This window comes from Physella acuta, unplaced genomic scaffold (assembly GCF_028476545.2).
Source record: "Physella acuta isolate Inbredline_101_S28 unplaced genomic scaffold, ASM2847654v3 ptg000051l, whole genome shotgun sequence".
Lineage (NCBI taxonomy): Eukaryota > Metazoa > Mollusca > Gastropoda > Physidae > Physella > Physella acuta.
Window position 1 is genome coordinate 433606 of NW_026731571.1, and position 10087 is coordinate 443692.

The window sequence follows — 10087 nt, forward strand, 5'->3', positions numbered from 1 at the left end:
AATTTGACTTAATTGGATGCCTAATTAATTTTTTATGAATTAATAAAAATTTGGACCGAATTAGTAGGCATGTCTAGCCAACCACACCACACGCGTCATCACCTTCAATAGCTGCGCCATCACGTAATGGCTGCGTTCAAAAACCATTGCGCGCCTACTGAACGTGATGTTCAGTAGGCGCGCAATGGTTTTTAGTCATGTAACTCTATTGTAAATAAAACATGTAAAGTACTGAAAAAAAATTCATAAAAAACGTTTTAATAACAAGCTTTTATGTAACGATGCACTAAAAAGTAGAAAATAAATTATAGACTACTATTTAAATAACTATAAAGAAAAGCGTGGGTGTCTTCCTTAACATTAGTAAAGGTATCCAATAGATACTAAAGTGACCCACGCTTTTCTTTATAGTTATTTAAATAGTAGTCTATAATTTATTTTCTACTTTTTAGTGCATCGTTACATAAAAGCTTGTTATTAAAACGTTTTTTATGAATTTTTTTTTTTACTGTCTTTTTTTTTTCTTGAGTCTTGGTCCTGTTGTGTCTCGGTCTTGTTGTGTCTGGGTCCTGTATTAGTTGTGCCAGGTACCAGATTGTTTCCCTGGGGTAGATGACGTGAAGCCGACTAGAGACTAAGACTTGATTTCATCACCATAGGGAAAACGTCCTGTTCTACCCTATCCTTGTGCCTTACATTGTACGAGTGGGTGTGTGGAGGTGGACCTGGGCACGTACAAAGGAAAACATTTAACCAGAGTGGTCAAGTTCTACCCTATCCTTGTGGTTACACTGTACGAGTGTGTGTGTCGAGGGGGACCTGGGCACGTACAAAGGAAAACATTTGACCACGCTGATCACAGCGGGAGTTAAATAACGTCACTAACCTGTCTGGTCGTGGACAAAGCCTGGGGTCATATAGCCACGTGACAGCTAGAGTCACACACCCCACTCCACCTGCCGCCCACCATAAAACCCCCAGCACGCGACAATCACCTCATCTGACCAGCGAGTGGCCTGTGGTCAGTTGACCCCCCACTCGCGTGCCGTGTTTTATGTCACCCCACCCTGCTCGCACTTTGCCGGTCGGGGATCTTACGTCACGGCGGGCAGCTGCCGGTCAGAAGGTGGCAACATGGCGGAACATTAAGTCATGACGTAAGCAGCCGGAGACGTCACCAACGGTTCAACAGTCTTTAAGTAAGTTTCAAGTGAGTTTATTAGTGACACAATAAACAGTCCTCAGAGGAATGATTTGGGGTGTAGTCTGCCATTGTAGTCTGCTGCTGTGGGTCTGGTGACTCGCTACAGATGTGATAGTTTTGGACTGAATATCTTTATAAGAGACTGTAGCGGTCAGCCACGGTCAATCATAGTTAGATTATTTACTCGACTGTCTACATGGCTTTCCTCACTCTTTCTGTCATCGTCAAAGTCGTTTATCGAACTAGATTCATCTATCGAACTCAACCGTTAGATTCGTCTATCGAACTAGATTCATCTATCGAACTCAACCGTTAGATTCGTCTATCGAACTAGATTCATCTATCGAACTCAACCGTTAGATTCGTCTATCGAACTAGATTCATCTATCGAACTCAACCGTTAGATTCGTCTATCGAACTAGATTCATCTATCGAACTCAACCGTTAGATTCGTCTATCGAACTAGATTCATCTATCGAACTCAACCGTTAGATTCGTTTATCGAACTTATCGAGATGTACCTCACTCTCTACTTTAGAAATTACCAACCAAATCAGGATTTTAAAAATGTATTTGGCAAACAGAAGTACGGATAATTTGACGGCAGTAAAAAAAAAGATGCAATTAGCATAAAACATTTGATTAAAATGTCAAATAATCAACGCTGCATGATTAGGTTGTTGTTTTACTTTTTTGTTACTTTTTTTTTGGTTACTTTTTTACAACCAACTTGAGTCGCCACCACCAAACACATGAATAGCTCAAGCACTTCCGTTAATGAGAGCATCAATAATTCACCGTCAATTAATATCTGCTGTACGAGTTTGCCTTTATCTTAGTCACGGTGGGCTTGCTCTAACAGCCTCGCCCACCAGATGAAAGACGACGACAAAGATAATGTGTGACGATGTTAATTTAAGCCCAAGCGGAAAGTGTCTGTGCCACTGTTGTTAGGGCCGCCGACAAAAGGGTGCCGGGTTGTCCTACAGTTAACTCATCTGATTAATTCATGCGAGGCCCGGGCCAGCTTTGGCGAGGCTCGCTGGAGGGCCTGAGACAAAAGACTTGCAAACATCAAACTTTAATCTAGTCCGAATCTGGGGGGCGCTGCACGGTGCACCTGGACGGGACAGGTAATTACTCGCCGGCAATACCTCACCATGATTGAGTCACCTTCGTTGGAGGAGATCGTTACTCCACCTGCATATGGCCCTCGGTGTGGGGGGTTACGCTTTCATATGGGGTGTGGTGGGGATTAATATGACATACCAGGGGATTTACTTAATAACTTTGTGGAGGTAGGGGGTGTTTTCATATCGGGAGGGATTGGGGGGGGGGGCGGGGGGGTAACAACCAACTAGTTAAAATTGTAAGACCTGCCGGGAGATTTATTCACTGACATTTTCTTCTTTGACCGTGTGGGATACATTTATGTGCTCCTGAGTGTCTAGTCAGTGGTAGCGAGTGTCTAGTCAGAGGTGGTGAGTGTCTAGTCAGAGGTGGTGAGTGTCTAGTCAGAGGTGGTGAGTGTCTAGTCAGAGGTATCGAATGTCTAGTCAGAGGTGGCGAGTGTCTAGTCAGAGGTGGCGAGTGTCTAGTCAGAGGTGGCGAGTGTCTAGTCAGAGGTGGCAAGTGTCTAGTCAGAGGTGGTGTCTAGTCAGAGGTGGTGAGTGTCTAGTCAGAGGTGGCGAGTGTCTAGTCAGAGGTGGTGTCTAGTCAGAGGTGGTGTCTAGTCAGAGGTGGTGAGTGTCTAGTCAGAGGTGGTGTCTAGTCAGAGGTGGTCTAGTCAGAGGTGGTGTCTAGTCAGAGGTGGTGTCTAGTCAGAGGTGGCGAGTGTCTAGTCAGAGGTGGCGAGTGTCTAGTCAGAGGTGGCGAGTGTCTAGTCAGAGGTGGCGAGTGTCTAGTCAGAGGTGGTGTCTAGTCAGAGGTGGTGAGTGTCTAGTCAGAGGTGGCGAGTGTCTAGTCAGAGGTGGCGAGTGTCTAGTCAGAGGTGGTGAGTGTCTAGTCATGGCGAGTGTCTAGTCAGAGGTGGTGAGTGTCTAGTCAGAGGTGGTGAGTGTCTAGTCAGAGGTATCGAATGTCTAGTCAGAGGTGGCGAGTGTCTAGTCAGAGGTGGCAAGTGTCTAGTCAGAGGTGGTGTCTAGTCAAAGGTGGTGTCTAGTCAGAGGTGGTGAGTGTCTAGTCAGAGGTGGCGAGTGTCTAGTCAAAGGTGGTGTCTAGTCAGAGGTGGTGAGTGTCTAGTCAGATGTGGCGAGTGTCTAGTCAGAGGTGGTGAGTGTCTAGTCAGAGGTGCTGTCTAGTCAGAGGTGTTGTCTAGTCAGAGGTGGTGTCTAGTCAGAGGTCGCGACTGTCTAGTCGTCGTGTCTGTCTGTCGTGTTACTGTACCAGCACATGATCCTATCAAGGACATTCCCCAGTCGTCATAGCATCGAACAAGTGGAGCCGAGTTGGTTTCAGACATGTTAGCACCAGACATGTTAGCACCGGGTGCCTGCGATAGTTTTAGACATGTTAGCACCGGGTGCCTGCGATAGTTTAAGACATGTTAGCACCAGGAGCCTGCGACAGATGGCTCCCAGCGGGGCGCCTTGGACCCAGCCAAGTGCGACTCGCCCATTCATCCGACGGTGCGGTATCTCTAGACGGCAGCCTGGCCGAGTGCAAGATGTCGGGGGGGGGGGGGGGGACTCAACAGCTAACGCCCCTTGTTGCCGCTTTTGTTTTTTTCATCGCCCGCAAAGTGGGGACGTCTGAAACTGAAACCAATTAGACAAATTTTTAATTCAGGGGAGCTATCGATACAAAGTGGGTGGGGCTGTTGTAGGTTGATCAAGTTGGGAGGAGGGGGGGGGGGGGGAAGAGATGTCCTGCCATCCGACATCTTCAACAGCGGACATTTTGACCTGTGGACATTTTGACCTGTGGACATTTTGACCTGTGGACATTTTGACCTGTGGACATTTTGACCTGTAGATATTTCGTTCAGTGGAAAATCCGTGCAGTGGACATTTTGACTTGTTTCAGTCAAATGTTATTTAATTAATTCAATCAAAGTTCCATTTTAATATTTCTAAACGGAAATAAAAACTAAAGATGTTTTATTTGGAGCAACATTAGATGACTGTTTAAATAAACCTAAAGGAACCAGTTATACAATATAAAAAATAGTTGTGCAGTATAAAAGCTGGTTGGACAACATAAACTGGTTAAACAACATAAAAACGGTTAGAGAAATACAAACTGGTTATACAACATAAAAACCGTTTAGACAACATAAAAACCGGGAGGACACCAAAAACCGGTTAGATGACATAACCACCGGTTAAACAGACAAAGAACCGATGGCCAGCAGAAGAGAAAAAAAGCCGGGACAGACGGACGTAATGTAAAGATCGGGTTTGATAACAGACCCAGCTTATGCCGGCAGTTGTGCGCATGCGTGGCTGGGGACCGAGACCACACGCATGGATTAGACAGAACTCAATGGAGATTTGATCGTCTCCCTTTCAACCCTTGATCGTCGCTTACGTCTGCTGTCCACTGCCTGACCGCTCTAATCGTCGTCACGTGATCGCCGGTCAGCGGTTTGTCATCACTTGCCTGACGTCACGACAATGCTGGACTCAAGCCCGTGTGTAATTACGGCCTAATTAACCCTCGCGTGTAATTAATGGCCGCTTGCTAGCGCTGGCCGTCAGATGTTACGTCATGACCTGCTGACCAGTGTCCAGTGCCGTGAACACCACTAGCCCTCTCTTGTGGCCGCCCATTGACGCTCGGCGTGACGGCGTCTGGTGTTACGTCACTTCACCTGGGGGAGGGGCGGGCATCTGATAGCGGTCATCGTGTGGTCACTCAGAGATTTAATGACATGCGCAGAGAGTAACACATTTTGGACAAGCCTAAAACATGTTTTTGTGTTGAGTGGACAGCACATACAAACATCAGGTCCATTGGATTTACCCAGCATACTCCTGACTTTTGTGATAATGTGACAACCTCCGACTTTTTGTGACAACCCTCACAATTCCAATGACAACCACATGACAACCCGCCTTGAAGCGGGTGGTGTTGACTTTTTGTTTTGACTTACCGAGCGAAACCAAGGAAGCGTGACGTGGTGTCGAGTGCATCCATGCATCTCATTAATTATGCATATTTGCATTTACTTAAGTGCAGCTCTCGTGTGAGTGGCGGAGGAAGATGGCCCTGTGGGAGCCCCGGGTAAAGTACCCGATACAAAGTGCCGGCACTAAAAAGTACCGCTACTAAAAAGTACACGTAGTAAAGAATTGCCTGAAATAAAGTACCTTCGTTAAAATACTTGCAGGAATTTTTACTGAGTAAAATATTTGCAGAAAACACTTGTTGTGTAGTAAAGCAAACTTGCAGTAAAGTACCCGCAGTAAAGTACCCGCAGTAAAGTACCCGCAGTAAAGTACCCGCAATAAAGTACCCGTGGTAAAGTACCCGCGGTAAAGTACCCGCAGTAAAGTACCCACAGTAAAGTACCCGCAGTAAAGTACCCGCAGTAAAGTACCCGCAGTAAAGTACCCGCAATAAAGTACCCGCGGTAAAGTACCCGCGGTAAAGTACTCGCAGTAAAGTATCCGCAGTAAAGTACCCACAGTAAAGTATCTGCATTAAAGTACCTGAAGTATAACACTAGCGGTAAAGTACTTCAAGTTAACTAAGTACCTGTGGTAAAACACCTGATTTAAAGTATCTGCAGTAATGTACATGTAGTAAAGTACTTCAAGTAATGTAATTGAGGTAAAGTAAGTACATAAAGTACTTGAGATAAAGTAAAGTCCCCACTAGCATCTCCCGTGCAGCCAACACCTGAACGACTAGTCTGCACGCCATTAACCAAAAATCTTTCAATTAAGTTTAGCTGCAGCTTTAGATAATATTGCTGCGACCAAATGAAATTGAAGTCACGAAAACAAATCCATCTCGCTTTTAATCACCACATCAAACGGCTGATGGCAATGGCATTAAAGAAACAGGCGCGCTCATCTCAATTTGGTCCGTCCACCGGCCGGTATAATGGAGACAAACAAGAGAGCCAGGGGATAGGGGAGGGGTGGGGCGCTCCCTGGAGTCGTGTACCTGAAGGTGTACAATCAGTGGTCTCACGGCGCGCGAGTCTCCGCTCACTCCCGATAAAAGCTGAAGGTCAGGAGAAATTAAAAACTCCGACCGTAAAAAGGCGAAAACTGCGTGGAACGAAATTGAGATTGGTTTAAGATCTCGTTTTACCGACGTCTGCACGAGAGTTGAACGTGGTCGTCAACAATGGTACTTCAATTATTTAATATACCAATCAAATCGCAACTAATTTCAACACACTTTCGGGGCTGTGGGGGGGGGGACCACGTGACCTGTAGAATTGGGCTGGCCAAGGTGATCTATCCCATTATTGAGATTAAGCGTCAGAGCGCGTGGCGTGACGTCAAACACCTTATCACTAATTAATCAGGCAGGTAAAAGAAGCCGGCATCTAACAGGGGCCGCCAGCCTCCCCCCCCCCCCCCCCCCTCCCTGCTCGCCTGCTCGTACAGCGTGACGGGAATGGCGCTAAGACACGTGATCTGTTCACGTCTGCTGGTGCCAGGTGTGCTCACAGAAGTCATGGACGACAAAAGTCATGTGACTGTCATATCATCTCCTGTGAAGTCATGTCATCAGCTGTGAGGTCATGTCATCACCTGTGAAGTCATGTCATCAGCTGTGAAGTCATGTCATCATCTGTGAAGTCATGTCATCAGCTGTGAAGTCATGTCATCAGCTGTGAAGTCATGTCATCAGCTGTGAAGTCATGTCATCATCTGTGAAGTCATGTCATCAGCTGTGAGGTCATATCATCACCTGTGTAGTCATATTATCACCTGTGAAGTCATATTATCACCTGTGAAGTCATATCATCACCTATGAAGTCATATCGTCACCTGTGAGGCAGGACATAAAAACTGAATTTCTTCTCAAAAGTATGACATAAAGTTTAAGTTAAACATCAGTTTGACTCGAGAATTGTCAAACTCTGGTTTAACGTTTAACATTGCGCGGCTTCATCTTGTTTCTCTCGGCCAGGTAAGTTTAACGCTTGAATGAGACAAGGGGGACTACTCACACCATCCAATCAACGGACAACCAGCGCCATCTTGGATCATCTTAACTATTCTGTTAGCCGATGGTATCTACCTTTAACCGCCATATTGAAAGAATGTCACCTTTAATTCACCGAGTATCAAACTGAAAATGTATCACCTTTTTTCTTCAACCGCCTTATTTAGACGGTGTCACTTTTACTTAAGCGACCGCCATACTTAAAAGATGTCACCAATAATTCACCAACCGCCCAATCGGGACCATGTCACCAATAATTCACCAACCGCCATTTTAAAAGAGTGACACTCTGAGCTCTCACCATTGTCCTCTAATTGTGGCTCTCACCCCCAACTTAGACCGTCTCACCTATTATCTCACCACTCCTCCCCGTGAACCACAGTCTCACTTGACGCCATCTTGGATAATGCACACCTTTGCATTGAATCCCCGGCGGTGAGCTGAAACCCTACGACCGCCCCTCTTAGAATAAAGAGAAACCAATCTGCTTGCTCAAGTGCAAGAGACAAATTATCTCCCTTTCCCGCCAATGCTAACTATCGCCTTAACCAAAGCATCCAGTAACGTTTTTTTTTCTCCCGGGATGGAGCGAGTTTCCCGCAAAGTTTCAAATGAATATTGATCTTCCTTTCTAGCCGACATTATCAGACAATCATTTTAAAGTCTGGACAAAACCTTTCAACCCCCCCCCCCCCGGTTAACCTTGCGGCCGGCCGTCAGATAAAAGTAGTGGTTGGTCAATCGATAAGAGTCTTGAGGCCTGGATTAACAGCGGCCTGATAACTGGGGTGATACAGGGCCGGCCAGTACTCACGGGGGAGGGTGTGGCCGCACGGGGAGAGGCGCCTCACACGGACAACCCACAAATGGAAAAGTTACCCAGATTGGGGTTAGATAGAGGGGGTGGGAGGGTGGGGGGGTCAAGGTCGTTGAACAAAAAATGATATTTTAAAATCAAGTTTCAGTGGTATCATCCCCAGTGTGTGTAATTGTCGACAGTTTCAACTGCCCCAATTAGCTTCATTAAAGCCAGCAGAAACTATTAGATTTTATTGCAATCATGATTGACTGATTGTTAGTAATGATCGATTGATTGACTCTAACGGTTGACTGTTGTTACTGTCAGACTATCACATTCCTGACTCCACTATCACATCCCTCTGTCATGACTGTCTCCACTATCACAGTCCTGACTCCACTATCACATCCCTGACTCCACTATCACATCCCTGACTCCACTATCACAGTCCTGACTCCACTATCACATCCCTGACTCCACTATCACAGTCCTGACTCCACTATCACATCCCTGACTCCACTATCACATCCCTGACTCCACTATCACAGTCCTGACTCCACTATCACATCCCTCTGTATTGACTGACTCCACTATCACATCTCTCTGTTTTGACTGACTCCACTATCACATCCCTCTGTATTGACTGACTCCATTATCACATCCCTCTGTATTAACTGACTCCACTATCACACCCCTCTGTATTGACTGACTCCACTGTTTTACACTTGACTATCGTTCCCATTGAAGGCTCCATGAAGGGCGTGTGAGGTCAGCACTACTCCAAGCCGCCTTTACTTTCCTTATCATGAGTTGGGTACCCACCAGAGCTGGGTTTACTCAGGGACGGTCTACGGACGCAAACCCGATTCGAACCTGAGATGTTCGGGTTAGCAAACGTGTGCTACACCAGCTGACCGTTTATCCAGTCAAGTTAATCCTTACGATTAAAGCCAGTAACCCTCTCTATAACACTGACCAGACTTAAGCAGAAACAATCAGATCACGTGATCACGTGTAAATGTTCTCACTTGCCCAATGTGTAAGTTTTTTTTAAAAATTGATTAAAACAATTCTTGTTGTCTTTATTTTCAATTGAATAAATTAATTTCCTCTGTGTTTATTGTCATACACTATCAATGTAATCAATATCAATCATTTAATTTTCTTGACGAGATGGTATTTGTGTTAACACCAGTTTATCAACCACCCCACCCAACCATCGCTAATAGAACAACATCTGACCACCCCGTTTATCAACCCCCCCCCCCCCCCCCATCTGACCACTTGGCTCCAGACGTCGACCATTTATCACCTGTCCTAGTTTGTTGTTAAGTTCTCTCCCTGGCCAATATCTCCAACACTCAGCTTTTTCTGGCCGAGTTTATCCAAGCTGCCAGTTTGGCTTTGTCATCCAATAAATCAGTTCTAGAACGAGGTGGGGGAAAATCCTGACCAGTCTTAACCCAGCCTGTGTTTAATGAAGAAGAACTAATGTCGCGGTGTCTACTGGAGGCAATCAACTCGTAACCTGTTAATGAAGACCTGGTCACATGACTCCCGTTGATTGTCCGGTAGCCGGGCTTGGCAAGACGGGAGAATGAAACCGTTTTATGGGGCCCAGCACGGCCGACCGGCGCATGCGCAGAATGCATCAGATGATCGGCTAGGATTTCTTGGGGAAATGGAGCTGAGCGCTAGAAAATGGTTTCATTGAGCCGGCTCAAGTCTTTAAGTGAGGTCACTGGAGCAAGACACGTGACCTATTAGTCACCAATCAGGTGCTAGCAAAACAGGAAATATTTTAGTCACCAATCAGGTGTTAGTAAAGGATGAAATATTTTTAGTCACCAATCAGGAGTTAATTAAAGGATAAAATATATTTAGTCATCAGTCAGGCGCTAGTGAAATCTTTTAGTCACTAATCTAGTGAACCTCACTACCTGTATCATTACCTT